The sequence below is a fragment of the Lepidochelys kempii genome, chromosome 3 (genome assembly GCF_965140265.1).
Source record: "Lepidochelys kempii isolate rLepKem1 chromosome 3, rLepKem1.hap2, whole genome shotgun sequence".
Classification (NCBI taxonomy): domain Eukaryota; kingdom Metazoa; phylum Chordata; order Testudines; family Cheloniidae; genus Lepidochelys; species Lepidochelys kempii.
Genome location: NC_133258.1, coordinates 205248866 through 205266973, shown reverse-complemented (window position 1 = coordinate 205266973; position 18108 = coordinate 205248866). Strand labels below are relative to the sequence as shown.

The following is an 18108-nucleotide window of genomic DNA, read 5'->3' as shown; positions in this document are numbered from 1 at the left end:
TCTCAGCTGGACAGACATACAAAAGGCCTACTAGTCTGAAACAAAATCTTAGAGTTTTAAAACTGATTTACACTAGCTGTGGATCTGATCCACTAATAAAGGGCTCCCTCAACTTCCAAATTCTGACAGAGCACACCTTGATCCAATCTGAAGGAGAAACAGCCATTTACTATTTTGCAGTGGGTAGGTCTTTTAATCTAGGAGTCCCAAAAGCCTGGCCAATGGATCCACTGGTAATTTCATTTTTGTTACAAGATTTAAAATCTCTATGCTTTGGAGACATTCCCACCAAATATAAAAAAGGTACCTTTCATTCCACACTCTCCAACAGCCAGCTGATACTCTATTAGCAGTACCCCCATTTAAAGAAAATCTGCAGATGTAACTTATGATTTTCTTTTTCCCTCACACATATGGAAGACAAAGCAGCCTTATGCCAAATAAGGGCCCAGTGCTGAAGGGGAATTTCCTTATCTTTTCCCAAATATTCATGAAATTACACATTTGCCTTCCATATCTAGTTTGATAAAGTCACTATGTCGCTTTTAAATGATGCCTTTTGAGACTCTACAGTTGATTATCACCTTTTCTATGTGTGGTGTCTTGAAGACTGGCCTTTCTTGGGGGTTTCAAATACAGTGTGCCCACTGTACACAATTAAATATTGCTATCTTCTCTAAATTAAAAGTTTTTTGTAATGTGGCTGGGCCCAACATTTCCCCCTCTCCCCACATAAATTAATGGTCCTACTCTTTGCAGGCCCACTTTTAAAAAGTGGTTTCTAGTGTCTCCTGAAAGGAAACTTGGGTTTGAGCTAATCATCTTAGAGCAGCACAGCAAGGCTGGCTTTTGCTCTGGGTTGCCCCCAGATTTTAAGGTAACGGAAACTTCTGAATGGGAGCCCTTTTTTCATCAGGTTTCATCTGTTTTTGTAAGAAAGCCATTGACCGTACAGAGATAGTGAACTCTTTCTGCTCCATCTTTATCCATTGTTTATTGCTACCCCAATTTACACCATACTACAAGTATTTTTTAAAAGATTTTTTTCTGCTAAGATTCAAGGACCTTCTAAAATGGTAACAATGAAGAATTTTAACTTGTATGAGATACCCTCAAAGATGGGATTGGTGGAGGGGTCTTGTTTAGCAGGGCTCTTTCAGAGTCCAAGTGTAGGTGCGGAAAAATCTGGGATGCTGGGTTTGGTGAATCCAGGTTTTGAAACCCAAAAAGTTATGTGGATCATGAACTGAAAGGAAGGCTCAAAGAATAGCCATGCCTGGTTGTGCTTTTTTGTATTACAAGGGCCAGATCCTTAGCTTGTGTAAATTAACACAGCTCTCTTATAACCTGACTTCGGTAGAATTATAGTGATTTACTCCAGTTGAGGATCTGGTCCCAAATATGCAACAGTAAAGCTGGGGCTTGCAGGTAATTACTATGGGCTCTACTGTTTGTAGCATCTCTGCAGCACTGCTGAATGGCTTCCTAACTCTCCCCTCCACAATCCTTTTCAAGGAGCTGACTTTAATATGCTGAAAGTGTACACAGTGGGGGAGAAACATGCACTGCCCTTCTGTACAGCATGGACTCCTATAAGAACACTCTGAGTTCTGCACAGCTTGGACCAAAAAGAGACTAATTTCAGTTACTCCCTAAAAAAATAACAGTTGGCATGAACATCCCATTTCCTTGCAGGGACAAATAAGCCAGTGCTGATATTGCTTACTAGTGGCACTGACTGATCCTGGGATCCAATCCAAGATGTTGCCTTTGATTAATCAGTCATCTGAGGAGGAGAGAAACATCTTCCATCTTGTGTAGAAAAGCAGGTAAGGCTGCTAAGCATTTATAAACACACACAATGCTGACTGTAGTCCAAAGGGCAGTTATTGCTAATTGTCAGGGCTTTTCTCCTAGCAGAAATGCAAATTGTGTTACACATGCAGAGGCTAAACTGTATCCTCAGGAGTGTGTAATTGTCCATAACATCCAGAGAGCATCGCTGTCACATTCCTCTAGTAGAGGCATGTATCAGAGACACTGTGCTCTGGCAGTGTCATTCCTGCCGTCATTGCTTGGCTGCAGGCCATTCAGAGGTAGCCCCGCAGATTGGTAGGCTGCTCAGATGGCATGCTATTATGCACCAAGCTGCTCTGGGGGGAGTGCTGCATGGTGCGTGGTTTCTCTCAGGCAGTGAGCACATGATGCTAGATTGTTCCAAGAGGACAGCTAGAGATGTGGCCTATCTGAGGAGGCAAAGTATGGCATTGAGCCTTTCAGAGTTGTGTTGCTTCATGCCAGCCCACCTGGAGATAGCAGCAGGAGGTTGGTCTGCTGTACAGAGAAAGCATGCTTCAGATATGTTGCCATGGACACCATTAAACTGGGGTATTCTTCGGTGCTCCTCTCTGCTTTGGGCAGTGTAGTGGTGACGAGCACTGGACAGACATACATCTCTGTGCTTCAGGTGGTGGCCTTAATGACAGCCCCATAAGTAACTTTCCTCAGCACAGTGAATGTTTACTATAGCAACCCTTCATCTGCTGCTTCTCCATGGCTCCTAAGTGCTTGGTGGGGGTGGTAACCACCCATCTTCCTCTCAATGTCAGCTACACTGTGCTCCATTTACTCATCAGTGCTGGCCCTCCATGTGCCAGCAGTTCAAACAAGACCAGCTCTCCTGACCCTTTCACCAAGTGAATCTAGTTCACCACTGGTATTAGTTTTCCTGACTTGTCCTATGTTCAAAGAAGAGCAACAACAGTGCCTCTGTACTTCCATCATTTGCTGGATCAGCTCCTCAAGGCAGAGCTGCATCAAAGTCATAGAGACAATAGCAGCTGTATCACTTTAGCTGGAGCAGAATGCACTGTCTGCAGGTGTGCAGGCATTTCCTGACTAGTCACACTCCTGGAACACGGATCCAAGAGTGAAGCTCTACTATGAATAGGTCAAACAGGGAGAACCCTGGGGACTCTTGGGGGACCTTCCTATAAGCATAAAATAGATAGGGTAAAATTTCATCCTAGTCCTGGGCCCTCGTGTTTGCATACATCCCCAGCATAGATTTCAGTGTTGCATTGAATGACTTGACCAAAACAATTGTCTCTGGATGATATGGGGCATCCTTCTGCTGTTTCACGCCACACAATTTCCATAATTCTCAATATAGCTGGGATATGAAATTTGACCTATGATCTGATAAAATCTCTTTAGGGAAACCCACTCTGCTGAAAATAATGAAAAGGGCTTTTGACACAGCGTCAGCCTCTATGTTAGACAGAGCCACTGCTTCTGGTATCTCATGGCAAAATCCATTGAAACCATATTTCTTCCTCCTTTGGCTAGGACAAGGCACAGGGCCCACACTGTCCACTGCTACCCAGAAAAATGCCTCATGTATCCCAGGGAGGGGGTGTAGGGTAACTTTTTAGGGTCATACTGGTCTCTCTCTCTTCTGACATAAGTCACAAGTTCTGCAATAGTCTCTCACATTATTCTGTATCCTTGGCCAGTAAAAATTCCTTTTTAACCTATCATAGGTCCTCTGAGTTCTTAAGTGACCAGGAAAAAGGCAGTCATGGTCCAGGAATATTAACTCCCCATGGTGCTAAGCATGCACAACTAATTGCTTGTAAGATTTCCCAGGGCTTTTATCTTTCCCCATGGGAGCTTTCCTGTAAAATCTGCTTCCTCTTCAAAAAACCTTGCCCCATTTCCCTTCCCCTTGCACTTTCTAGAGTAGGGTCTGCCCTCTGCTCATCTGCAAAATGCTGGCAAGATGGGGTTTAACTCCTCCACATCAGCCCTCAGGGCATTCTACTTTCCTCTACTACGCAAGAGTTGGTTTCTTTGTCTGTACCATTCCCTTTTGGAATTACAGAACAATATTCCTTTTTACTATGGGTTACAATTTTAACAGCTTTAGTCATAGTTAATACATCATTTCCCACAATCCTTGTATTTCCCAGAATACAATCCAACAACCAATCCTCCACACTCCAAATGCACTTTAGCTAAAGATGCAAGAGTTTTATACTGTATTTTCCCAATGCCAGGAGTTCCACACTTCATTCCTGAAGCAAGTCAGACTCCCTGACAATACTTTCAATGACCAGAGAAATCTGGTCTCTCTACCTTTGCCATTCACCTGGGCAACTATAATAAATTCCATGTCCACCTCCAATCAGACGGACATTACAGAATTAATCTGGTGCCCCTCTAAGCAATCTCATCAAAAAAAGATATCAAATTAGTTTGACAGGATTTATTTTCCATAAACCCACACTGATTTGCATTAATTACATTACCCTCCTTTAATCAAGTCCCATATTAGCCACTCCATAATCTTGCCTAGGATCTATGTTGGCCTGACAGGCCAATAATTACCCAAGTCATCCCATTTACCCTTTTAAAAAATTGCCACAACATTAGCTTTCTTCCTGTTTTCTGGAACATCCCCAGTGCTTCACAACTTTTTGAAAATCAACATTAACAGTCCAGTGAGCTTCTCAGCCAGCTCTTTTAAAATTCTTGGATTCAAGTTATCTGGACCTGCTGATTTTAAAATGTTTAACTTTAGTAGCTTCTGTTTCACATCCTCCAGAATGGAGGAATGGAAAGTGCTATCACCACCATAAGTTGAGACCATATCATCTGTTTATATCCCAAAAACAGAACAGGAGCACTTATCAAACACTTCTGCCTCTTCAGTATTATTATTGATAAATCTACCATTTCCACCTAGCAGTGGACCAATAGCTCTGTCAGGATTCTTTTGGTTCCTAATATATGTTAAAAATTCCTTCTTATTGTTCTAAGGTGCACTGAGGACCTGTAGCTCCACTTGAAGTCAACAGGTGAGGAATATTAATTGAGACAAAGGTAGAATGTTAACTGAGACGGAAAGGTGGCAGTATCTGCAGAGGAAAAGATATGGGCCCTGATCCTGCAGGCTGCGACCTGCAGGTTGACCCCTATGACCATGGAGAGCCTCAGTGAGGTCAACAGTACTCTAGATGGGCATAGGATTCTGCCTGCAAGGAAAAGCTCACAGAATCAAGGCCTGCATGAGGCTATGACTGTTACCAAGATGTCAGAAAGCACAGTGAAAGAAGGAAGAGATAAGCTCTCTGTACTATTGAAGCCCTGTTCTTAGTATTAATTTATACAGCCACTAGTTAAGTAGCTGAGCTGAAAATGCATTTTTTAAACCAAAGCTTGTCCTTTATTGGCAGCCTCCCAAGTCTAAAAGCCTGATCCAAAACTCAGTGAAATGGAAAGACTCCCACTGACTTCAGTGGGCTTTGGATCAGGCCTTACATGAGCATGGAGAATAACATTCCATGGCAGAGCCAGGGTCTATGCAGCTGCAGAGAAATGTCACGGATGACCTAGACTGGGCTACAAAAAATATCTCTAGTGTTTCACATTGTTATTGTGCAACCAAAACAGCACACACAGGGAATCAGTCTTTGGCCACATTCCTTCATGCAGCTTAAAACCTTTAAATAAAACTAAATAAGGATCAGCTATAAATACAAAATAATATAAACAGAGCAGATTCTCTCTCTAGAGCTCTGTATCCTGGCTTCTAGAGAGCAAACTAGAAAGAAACCCCTGAAAGAAACCCAGATTCTTTAAGGTTCTGAGACTAACCTGGCTCAGCTGCACCTTACTGCCTCAGCTCAGAGAGGCACTTAATAGATGGGACTGTAAAAATACCTGCTGGGCTTTAATTCAGAAAATTCCACAGTGCTGTCTGACTCAGCAAGGTCTCCCCGTAGGGGCTGCTTTGGAGATGGATACATCATGGTTGCTGGGCATTAATGCCTCCAGGAGGCACCTAAAGATACCTACCATGTCACAACTACCTTCTCACCCCTTTCAAAACGGGGTTGTTGCACGTTAGCAGGGCAGAATGAAAGACTTCAGCACCCTACCTATTGTACCTATTCTGTAGATAAACACATAACAACATGTTCCAAAGTTATCAAAATGGCATCTTGCCTGAGAACAAAATACATTGACAAACTCAGAACAGGCCTAAACCTGTAACCTTTAAAAATAAACCTCAATAAAAATAAAACCAGCAACATCAAATTTTACACTGACAATAATTAGCACAGCAAGGCTAAATAGAAATAATGTGATACAAGGGGAGATTTATTTGTTGCTTACTGGAACAGAGTTACATTTTAGTGACAGCAGCTGTGGCTTTTCATTTTGTAATATTGAACAGCAAGTTTCTTTGGGAAAAACGTCTATTCCCTCTTTGCAAACTGCTCTTACACTTAGCATGGGTCCAATCTACAAGCTGTTTTCAAAAAGCTAAAAAAAACCATCCTATTTTGTAGGCAGGAATGAATATTCTAGCTCACTGCAAATGTCATTAACACCTGTATACTACTGACATCATGTTTTCAAAGTAAGGATAGGTCATCTTACTTTTAATTACACACATGCACATAAGTGGTAAACATTCAGAGCATTCCTGTTAATGATGCCATCTGGTGCCTCCCATAATTGTGTAATATTCAGCCTTCCAAACAAGATGTAATGGCAGCAACACACAAAACCCACTGACATTTACAGTAAGGAAATTTATTATCAGCCACCAGTTCAAAATAAATGTGTTTGCATGAGTGCTGGTGCTATAAAAGCAGCACCTTTACTAGACAAGTGAAGGTACAATAAATAATGGATTTTAATCCATGCATGTACAAGAAAATCATTAAAAATTTATTACTCATGCACAACAGCATCTTAAGCAACAGTTACCTCTTAAAAATTAATACCTCTCTTTTGGTAAATGAAAACCATACACCCTGAGCCTTTGTTTGCAATTTCAACATGATCCCAAACATACACTATAAGATACAGAATTGTTTTCATTTAATTTTAACTGTAATGTAACTATATATTAACCTTTATGTTTAGATCAGGGAATCAGCTCTTTACCATGTCTTGGGCCACAAGTATTTTTCAATGTTAAAAACAATACATGACAGTACTATAACTAAGGAATAGCTCCACATTGCAAGATATTTAAGAGAAAAGCCACAACACAAAATCATAAAACTGAAAATCTACATCTTCCTTATGACAGAGGGCAGCGACTATATAAAGGTTGCCAAACTCTTTCTATTAAAAACATTGTCCAACTTTTTTAAGACCTCTAATACTTACATTGTTTACAGCAGTTCTTGAAGTATGGCAGGGAGCTAGTCCTGGGGCCAGGAAGGTGCCTTTTTCTGTACCTATGAAAATCTGTTCAGACTTGACTCAGTCACATGCTATCAAAATTTACCATCTGCAGCCTGTGTTAGGCTTAGTAGAGATTGTTAGAGACTTGTTGCCACATGGAATGTGTGTGATGGTGCCCCCCATAAGGCTTTAGAGAAATATGCTTTTATATATATATATATATATATATATATATATATATATATATATATATATAAAACATAATTGGAATATGTTTTATGCTATATATGCCTCATAACATATCTATGTAAAGGTTATGATCAACTGAATCTATTAATCCTATTTGTATGCATGTATCAATTTTGTATTTCAAGTTATGAATATTGGCTGTGTACTGGCTTGATTTTTAAGTAACCTTTGTAAAGCGTTTGGTCAGTTCCTTGAGAAAGGAATGTGCAAATTAGGTACCCAGTCAAGAAACACTTAAAGGACAATGAATCTTGGAATGCTCCAATCCACATAAGAAGTCTACCTGAGGATGTTCAAGGAAGCATGTGAACCATGGCTGCCACATGTAAGTTCAGAGGCATGCGTGGACGTGTGACTTGCCCATGTGACTCCAAAACTCCATCTTGGAGCTGGACTTTGCATAGGAGAGAGGAGGGGGTGTCCACCCACAAGAATGAAGTCTATTTAAACCCCTGGGATTTTTGTCTTCAGCTGGCTAAGGAGATAGCCTCTCCACCCCCAAGGATACCTGAAAGAAACTGGAAAAAGGACAGTAACTACATGGGGTGTGAGTGACTGCTGGACCCAGACTAGAAGGAGACTAGTCTGTAAAAGGAAGCTTACTGGGTGAGGTTTTATCTGTATTCAGTTTTCTTAGACATAGACTTGTATGTTCTATTTTATTTTGCTTGGTAATTCACTTTGTTCTGTCTGTCACAACTTAGAACCACTTAAATCCTACTTTCTGTATTTAATAAAATCACTTTTTAATTAACCCAGAGTATGTATTAATACCGGGGGGGAAGACAAACAGCTGTGCATATCTCTCTATCAGTGTTATAAGGGGTGAACAATTTATGAGTTTACCCTGTATAAGCTTTATACAGGGTAAAACGGATTTATTTGGGGTTTGCACCCCATTGGGAGTTGGGCAGCTGAGTGTTAAAGACAGGAACACTTCTTAAATTGCTTTCAGTTAAGTCTGCAGCTTTGAGGCATGTGGTTCAGACCCTGTGTCTGTGTTGGAGTAGACTGGAGTGTCTGGCTCAGCAAGACAGGGTGCTGGAGTCCAAAGCTGGCAGGGAAAGCAGGGGCAGAAGTAGTCTTGGCACATCAGTTGGCAGCCCCAAGGGGGTTTCTGTGATCCAACCTGTCACAATGTGCTCCACAGTTTGTCACTTCAGCATGCCACACAGAACTAAATCTCTGATGAAATGCAGGCAAATTGGATCTTCTTTCCACTGCTGATTCCTGAAAATCAAAATATCCTTTGACCTAAGGGAAAGTGCACTGGAGAGTGGGAAGTGTCCCAGCAGACCACAGGTTATAGACCACCCCTTTTTTCTAACTGACGTTACTAATTTAGGTTTATTACTTTATTACTGAGGGGGATGAAAGATGTCAGCTGCAAGGAGTGAACATTCCAGCTTGATTACACCAACAAAGAGCCCTGCCAGTGCAACATGCCTGGGATGAGGGGTCCTGTCTATGCTGGCCTTGTCCAGCCATTATTCAGTACATTAAAGATCCGCACCTGATTTTTTCCACAGGTAAAAAGTGGTGGTTGGGGGACCTGTGGTCAGGAATAGTGTGTCCCAAGTCGACTGGGATATTAATAAGGTACTTCTGGCATATTTCAATTAGCCAGTTCAACAATAAGAGCACTGGAGCAATACATAAGGTTAATGGTTTGCTTTGCAAGAGTCATTTAACAATTAACTTGCAGCCACAGCTTTCTAGTTCAAATACTGGTGGGAGGAATCAACTTCTGCACATGCTTCCTGAGATAGAAGTGGCATATAAATGTTTCAGTCATCAGTTTTAAAAAGTTTAAGATTTTTTGCAGTTGAATATGATATATGGTGTTTAGATAACATGCCAAATACTCTAGGCAGATTTGCCTTCTCTTCCCGTACTAAACTTGTATAGCACAAAGCAGTGCTATACAACAGCTGCCAACTTCAAATCCAGAAATGTCTACATTTTAGTGGAGGATAAATTGACTCCCATACAGTTTGTGTGTGTTTGTAAAACACTTAAGGATCTTTCTGAATGAAAGGAATTAGAAAGAAAAAGGATAAGGAATAAGATTCCGTTATTAATAATTTTTCCTGTTCAACAAAAACTATTCTATAGATCTCAAACCAGTATTTCTCATTTCACACTATTCTGATGATGTCTCTGAATTTTCTTTTATGTGGGGGGATTTCCCCCTGCCCCAGTAATTGCCATGAGTACCAGTCTGGAATCAATTAAATGCACACACATGCTGTGATATAGCACTAAACACCATGGTGGTAATGCAGTGTACACAGCTTATTTCCCCTCCCATCAAGTAGTACCAGTGCTTGTGCTAGCGTTTACCACCTCTATCGTCATGAACAAGCTTCCGGTTTTTCCTGATTTCATCCTCTAGAGGGACAGGAGTACTAACAGCGCTGCAGTTCCAGAGGATGGTGCAAGAAGAGTTTGTAGAAAGATGGGGAGTTTAAAAAATTTGCCCAAAGTGGGGTCAAAGAATCCTTTCTTGGAGGAGAGGGTAGTACGCTTCACTTTGGTAACGTATTGAATTAAAAGAATAACTGACAGAAAAAGTAAACCTCCCCTAAACTTATAAAGGGAATAGTTTGTCTCAGCTGGGGATCAAACTCACAACCTGTGTAATATAGTGCAGGTCTGATGGACAGTGCAATGCAGCTGGGCATTGCTGACTGCAGAATGTCCAGGAGCTTGTGTTCCAAGTCTTTGAACTCCTCAAGAGGTATCTGAAGGGTGTCGGCCACCCTTTTCTCAAGGTCCTGGAACTGGCAAAAATCATTGGCCATTGATGGTGGTGGAGGCACGACTGCCTTGTCCGGAGACGAATATGTAACAGAAGTTATTGGGGTGGCCTCCTTATCCGCCCAAGTCTACTGTTATTTGAAGGTCTCCCCGTGTTGCGGGTTTGGAAGAAAGGGGGCTGTGTAATGCTAAATTCTCAGTGCAATGGAGCTGAGGTCTGGCAAACTGCTGCTGACAGGCAGCCCAAGAATCCCAGTATGGTCTTTTGCAGGCCCATAAGGGCTGATTCACACCATCTGTCATAGAGGAGGATCTTTGTTGAACTATGGATTCCTGTATGGACGTGGAGGGAAATACTGGACTAGTACAGGAGACTGACTGAATGTTGCTTCATCCTCCTCAACATCCTCCAGTGGAGAGGCCCCAGTAAAAAAACAAACAAACAAACAAACAAAAACAGCAGAGAATCTTATGGTACCAAGAAGCAATGGTAATCCAGAGACCAGGGTGTCAGTAACAAGAGTCGGCTGGTACCCATAAGTACTGGGGACTCCAGCTCATCTAAGACTGAGAAGTCTCTGGAGTACCGGAATTCCTGCAGTACCCAGTGGGTCAGTACCAATGCAGCAGCTGAGGTGAATGGTACCATCAATCTGCAGCGTGTTGACAAATGGGCCAAAATTGTCTGTCACTTTGATTTGCCCAGTACCAAAGGTGCCGAGTGAGAAGTCACCGATAGTAAGCCTGATATAAATAGTGCCGCTGTAGAGGAGTGTATGTCCTGGGCCTCCTGATCCTTCACAGATGGTACTGGGGACCTGCTGGGACTGTGCTTCTATGAAATGCTCTGAGATCTCCCATGCCATTGGTACTGGAAGAAGAGTCTTTTGCCTCTGTGGTACCAAGCTGAGAGATCGAGGCCTCTGACACTGTAGATGTAGTGAGAGACCAGAGCCTTTTGGGAGCCAGATCCTTGTGATAGGAGACTGAGCTCCTCTTTTTCTGAGCTTTCCCTGACTCCTCCAAAGTCCTCACGTTCTTAGGAGAGACCTGGGCCGAGGCCATGGGGCACTGGATCAGTTCAAAGACAGATGTACTGGGGTGGGTCTCCTGACTTGACTCAAAAGCAGGTTGAAGGGAGCGCTCTATCATCAGAAACCTCAATTTATTCTCCCAATTCTTCTGTGCTCTAGATTTGAGAGCTAGGCAGAAGTTACACTTTTGGGAGATATGGGACTCTCCCAAGCAATGGACACACACACAGTGGCCATAGCTGACCGGGATACCCTCCCAACAGAGGCAGCATTTGAAGCCAGGCATGCCCAGCCAGGCTGATAGGTCTCCCTAGAAAAAAAACAGGGGGGTGGGAAGGAGAGGGAAAAAGCCAATTCCCACATTACTATCTAATTCATTCTAAACTAAATAACAACTAACACTAACACTAAACTAACTAAACTAAAAGAACAACTGTAGAAAATGCTGAGGTATACACAAGGTGGACAAACTAGAGCTCCCTCTCAGGTCGAGGCATTAGAGAAGGAACTTAGTGAGGTTCACCCGTGCAGCCCTGCATACCCTCAGTGTATGGCACAAGGTTGTACAGAGTGGATGCACAGGCTGAATGGACACTGCTAACGGAAACTCTCTGATCAAGGACTCTAGAGGCACATGCGTACTTTAAGTGGAGCACCAATAGGAACACTACTCAAAGAACCACCAGTACTGTAGAGGAATTCCTGTATCCAAATTAAGCAATTCAGTCCAAAGCCAGATATTCAGCTGGTGTAAAATGGCATAGCTCCAATGAAGTCAATGGAACTATGCTGATTTACATCAAGTGAGGATATGGACCCCTATGTTTTAATGACTTCGCTCCATCATATCCCATTTGATTTTAAGGTTTTCTGTAGCTTTACCTGTAGTGTATTTAGAGCAGTACAGAATTATCTGAGTAATACAAAGATGCCCTTTATTAATCCACACACAGCTGTGTGGGATTCCTTAATACTTTAATAATTGCTCTGCCTTCTTTTTGTGAGTTGTTGCAGAAACAACAATCCTGAAGTGTGCAATAAAACTAACAGCTTGAATGCAACCATGCAATAAAAAACCAACAGAACAATAACGAAGGGACAAACAAAAAAGAATTCAACAGACGTGATATTTTCATTTGGGGTCAGTTATTCTCATAAATTATATCAAACTATTCTTTTCTTACATTGATAATTCCATGGGGCAGATGGTGAGAAAGTAAACAAAAATGTATAAATTGTTTATTTATGAAGATATCATTATAAAATTATTTAATTATCTATAGTTTTCTACTCTCCAGTTAATTATAAGCACTTTACAAACAAGTAGCACTTTATGACAATAGATTTTTTATTCCCATTATTTTAATTTTTTTCATATAACAGGACTAAAAATGACTGACAGGTGGTCAGGACTCCTGTACAATATTATCAAACCTGTTTCAATAATGTGGAAATTAAAATTTTGAGTCTTTTCCTCTTATGAAAGTTGACTGTTCAACTCAGGTTACTGATTCAGAATACATGGACTGGACATTTAATTTTTTTTATTTCTATGCGAAAGAGTAGAGACTATGCTCCTTCTTGCCTGTTGCTGTAATATATGTCCATGCTGTTGTCTGTCACGCCTGTATTACATGATGATGAAATGAGGGTAGGAATACTTTGAAGGTCAGCATACCACTCTGAGCTTTGGGACCTTGATATGGAGCCTCGAGTCCCACAAGTTCCATAGTCCATGCACCTCCAGAGCTTGGTAATGCATTCCTCACAACCCAAAGTAGAGGCATCACGGTTATCATGGCTGTGGGAACAGGAGATCTGAAGGCATCCCTGGGTGGACACTGGGGCAGGATTGACAGCCTTCTGTGCAGGTTGTCTACATTTGGGGTCTAATGCTGCACTACCCACTGAACAGGTCTCATGAGTACTCTAGTGTGAGCAGTCATGTAGGTTGATGATTCCATGAAAACCATGAGCCTCAGAAAGAGATGAGCAGACAGCTCTCTCTGAGCCCTTAATGTGACTTGGGCTTGCTGAATGGCAGTGAATCTTTCCTCCACAAGGAATGCACTGACTGGTACCAAGCCCAGTACTGCATCACTCAAAAAATCCTTTGCTAGGAGAAGTCATCAATGACTCTCTTGTTTATTTGAAGCCCTGGGTAGTGGCACAGGGTGCAAGTAGTGGCAATGACTCTTCTCAAGTCCTGTTTTGATTTGGCTTTTATCAGTCAAACATCCAAATATGGGGATACATGTACTCCTGGGTGAGGAGATAAACTTCCATCTAGGCATTCGGTAAAAATCCATGAGGCTGCTGACAGGCCAAAAGGAAAAATCTTAATTGGGAGTCTGTTTCCTAGAAACTAGGGCAACTGTAATGGTTCTTCCTAATAGCCATGTGGAAGTACCCATCCTTCAAAGAGAGAGCTGCACCACTTTCCTTGGTAAGCAAAGGAATAATCTCCTCCAAGGCGAGCATCCTGAATTTTGATGTCTGGAATACCTGTTCAGGTTCTTAAAGCTCAAAATAGTTCTTACACCATCCACCTTCTTTTATTCCTGGTATTTCCTCATCCCCAAGCTCTTTCCTTGATAGATTATGGGGGTGGGGGAAGAGGGGCAGGAATTCCTTCCATTACCCTTTCTGATAGCAGAGTCCACTTTCTATAGGAGTATGTTCTCATGGGAACTGTGCCTAGGGAGGGAGGGAGGATGAGGGAAGCCTAGTGCAGAACTGGATGGAATATCTGCTGAGGATGGTCTCTAAGACCCAGGGATCAGAAGTGATTATGCACCAGCTGGTGTAAAATAAGGACAGACAAGGACTGAAAGGGAGGGAATGGAGAAAGGTGAGGGAGAATAGTACTGGAGACAATAACTTGATTCTCAGGTGGCCTATCAGTCTACTACTTAGAAGCAGAGTCGGTGGACTAGTATGCGAACACCAGTGCTCTTAGTCTTATATTGTTGCTGAGGCCTCCTTCCATAATTTGGCTCTGGGGGAAAATGGAGCACCCTTTGAGAAGAGCAGCTTTGAGAAGATGCTGTCTCTTGCCTCTGGAATTTGGAGGCTGGACAGGAGGAGGATCATCTGCGAAGAAATGGAAGTCTGGGAAAGGCCAAGAGATCTAGCTGTGGTTCTAGAAGGCTTCACTTTTTCCAGCATCATGTCAGTCTCATCACTAAAAAGGGTATGCCTTTCAAAAGGAACTTCTGTGATCCCCTGAGTTTCAGAGGGGATCACCCTTATATAGACTAGGGCATCTGACATAAGTTGCCATGCGAGGGTGCTCACGTGCTCCACAATGGACCTGGCTTCAAAAGATGGTTCCATGTGCTTGCGACCAGGAAATGCAATCCCACAAGTGAGATCACAAACAGCAGCCCTCGAAGAAAAACAATTTTTACACACACAGTGCTGTCACGCTTTTAAGGTTCAATATAATATGATTTATTGGATCTGGAAGCAAATTATTTACACCATAAGAAAGTGGAGATTCATAGGTCTCTTGGGGTATAAAACACATGGCTCTGGCCCTCATGAGATGGGTTATCATGAGATGGACACAGCATAGGGATTGGGGCAATTCAGAGGCAGTCGTGTCAGTTAAAACAGCCCCTTGGCTGCTCTGATACAGGGGCCAGGCACCAGAGCTCAAAGCAACAAAGAACTGAGACCGTGGATTCAGTCTTTCCTCAGAGCCATAATCATTATGACCATAAGCAAAGGGATACTGAGAATCCAGAGGCCAGGGCCATACTAGAAGTGATACTAACCTAGGCAGATATGAAGGATCCTGGAGAACAGGGTGTATGGATGGGTGTATGGGTGTATGTAGGGTGGAGAACAGGGTGTATGGACATACAGGGGTAATGGTCCACCAAAGACAGGCAATCATATTACAGATCTCCTGGATCTGAAGAGTCACTGTCTCAACCCTGAGTATGGTTCTCCATATAACGGGATTGAGGGGAGACAGATCCATGGTGTCTTGGACACTATAAAACAGAGCTCTTTCTCTCTGAGCGTGGCACAGAGTGAACTGCCCTAATGCTCAGCAGGTTGTGAATCTTCTGCAGGAGGATAGATTTCTTTTCAAGCCATGGAACGAGAGCAGAAAAAGCTGATGGAGGGGGCAGATAGAAAAATTAGCACATAACGAGAAGAGGTAACAACTAACGCTCATTTGTATGTGACAGAACCGGTCCAGGCTCGCAGGGAAACTGCCTCCTCCCAACAAGGCCGAGTTCAGTCTGGACTGGCAATCTCATGCACTGTGAATTAAGTGAGGCAAAGGTCTTCTGGTTTACATCTCTGATCTGATCTTCGGAGGAATGAAAGGGGTGAAGTGGGTCCTTGGAGACCCTATCAGAATTACCCCAAGTGGAACAATAGTTGGGAGTGAATCTCTTCATGCTCGCAAGGCGGCTGGAACATGTTACAGTGGCTGCACAAGTCGCTAGTGCCCCAGGGCTTCCAATCTGCGAAGTTCCCTAAGATACTAAGCTATTAACGGTCCATGGGGGGGGGGTGCGCATGCAAGTGCATGCAAATCAAAGGTTGTCCTTAGCGAGGGAACTTCCGAGCTGCTCAGCCTGAAGCTGTTACTCCAGGAGACAGACATGGGCAAGTCCCAGCAGCTGGAGTGAGAGGAGGGCAGGCAACAGGGAGGCAGAAAGCAGGTCTGAAGCTGCAGAGGCAGATGGGCATTAAGGAGCAGGGTATGGGCACCAAAGCAAGAATGTTAGTAAAATTGTTTCCATAGCAAAAATGTACAGAGAAACTCAGTAGTGGGTCATAATGGACATTCAAATGAAAAATGTCACATTTCCCGAATTATGATTGTTTGACACTACAGCTTTTGTGCTGTGTTTAATGGGGAAAAGATTTGCAGTTACACAAGTTAAGATGAAAATTACAAGGAATCTCAGTCCTTATGCATCAAGGCACAAAGTGATCACCAGCACTGGTCAAGAAGAAATACTTCTCACAATCAGGAGAAAGGCTCCCCCACTGAACAGATGCTGGGAACACAAGAACACAGATGTGTGGGTGAAGCGAAACTGGGACCCTCCAGCTAGTTCAGATCTAGAAGTGTGACCCCACCCCTCCGGGACACCACGACCCACTGCGACCCCTTTTCCCATCCATGTGGCTAGGAGGATATCCTGCTTCAGAACCCCTGGATGCAAGGGATATAATCATCAGACTCTGCTTTAAGTTTGAACACTGGATATTTTTATTTCTTTGCTGATCAGTTGCTTGCTTCCTCTCTTTTCCCTCATCAATATACTCTTTCCCTTTTTCTTACTCTGGGCTCCTATTAGCTCATTTCTTTCACTAACCCTACTTACCTTAACCTAGGCCCCACACTGCAGACTTCTTTTAACATGTGGAAACAAAATGACATTTTTCAACCTGACCACCTCCTTCTCTGCACTTTTGTCTGGTCTAGATTTTAAGCTCTTCAGGGCAGAGACCGTCTTTCTGTCTGTACTGCGCCTGACTGGGACCTTTGAGTTCTACCATATTATAAAAATTTAATAATCACATCCATGTCAGTTGATTGTATTAGTTCTAGCTGTAGCCTCCAGTTCCCTTCATCACAATACATTGTTGACTTGGTTGTGGGATTCTGTGGGGTGAACAGGATTATTCATGGGTACAGTTCTTCCTTCCTGAGAGAGCTGAGTGCAAGGAGGGCAAATGACTTGATCAAGGCCACAAAGGGAATCGGTGAAAGAGACAGGATCAGAAAGCAGAGGCTGCCTCCTATTTTCAGTACTGCAATCAGCCTACCTCACTAAGTTATTAAAATGACACAATTCTTTGTAGTCAAAGGCCACGGTAGTTGCTTAGCAGAAGAGCCAATTCAGTCTTGTTAGTTTCATGCTGCTACTACTTCAAAAAGTTATGAGCAGTGGTAGTGGACTAGAGTAACCCTCAAGTTGCTGGGGACTCAGCAGACCAAGACCTCCAGTTTAGATAGAAAATAGCCCTTTGAAAATCATTTATGAATGTTAGTGCATATGTGAAGACCCTAGCGAAGCAGCTGGGCTCCATTTCTCTTTCAGCAAAAGGCTAGTGGTGACCTGAAAAGTCCACACCTTTTCATATAAAAGGAATCAGTTAAGTTTGGAAGGCTTCAAGCAATTCTCACTAGTCTTACCCAAAATCCTCAGGAAGGACCTTTGCATAGTGTTTTATGAACCCCATAAACACAAAACTCTCAAAAATGACAAGTGAGGGTCGTGTTTTGTGGCTCCAGCAAAAATGGTAATGGGTTCTGCCATTAAGGCAACTTGAGTGTAATTTGAAGACACATAGGAAGAAGTTTAAAGGAAAAGGATAGGCAGCCAATGAGGCAGAGGATAGGCAGGCAGGAGAAATGTTTGCATATGAAGGGGAAGATTAATTAGAGACTTTTATGGATTGTGTGTTGCTCCAAAGAGCAACACACAATCCAACTGGCTGAGACAGGTTCTGGGATTCTGCTTTGTCAACTGTTATCTAATTAAGAGTTTCCAATGCCATAAACTATCTACCAACTACGGAGGGGACAGTGCTAAAGGATATTATACATTATCCTGTCTCAGTGAACTGGAATCAGCATTAAAGAGATGTAAAATTCTCTAATTATGTTTCCCCAAGTAAATTACATCCACTTACAGAAAATATCCATCACTGATGTGTTTTTTCCCCTGACATTTTAACTGCATTGGTTACTTCAGAAAAAACATCTTTGTAGATTTTAGTCATTTAAAAAACTCTATCCACAAAAGTGTAACAAATTTAACTTTAACAAGCTTCCAGTTTAGCATCTTCAAGCTGTATGAGAGTTCTATAAATATATACT

At 42.5% G+C, this 18108-nt stretch overlaps 1 protein-coding gene across 3 annotated transcripts in view; it reads right to left on the bottom strand.

Moving 5' to 3' along the window:
* The window catches only part of CFAP61 (cilia and flagella associated protein 61), a 209966-nt gene that overhangs the window by 135360 nt on the left and 56498 nt on the right, over positions 1-18108 (bottom strand). The window lies entirely within an intron of this gene.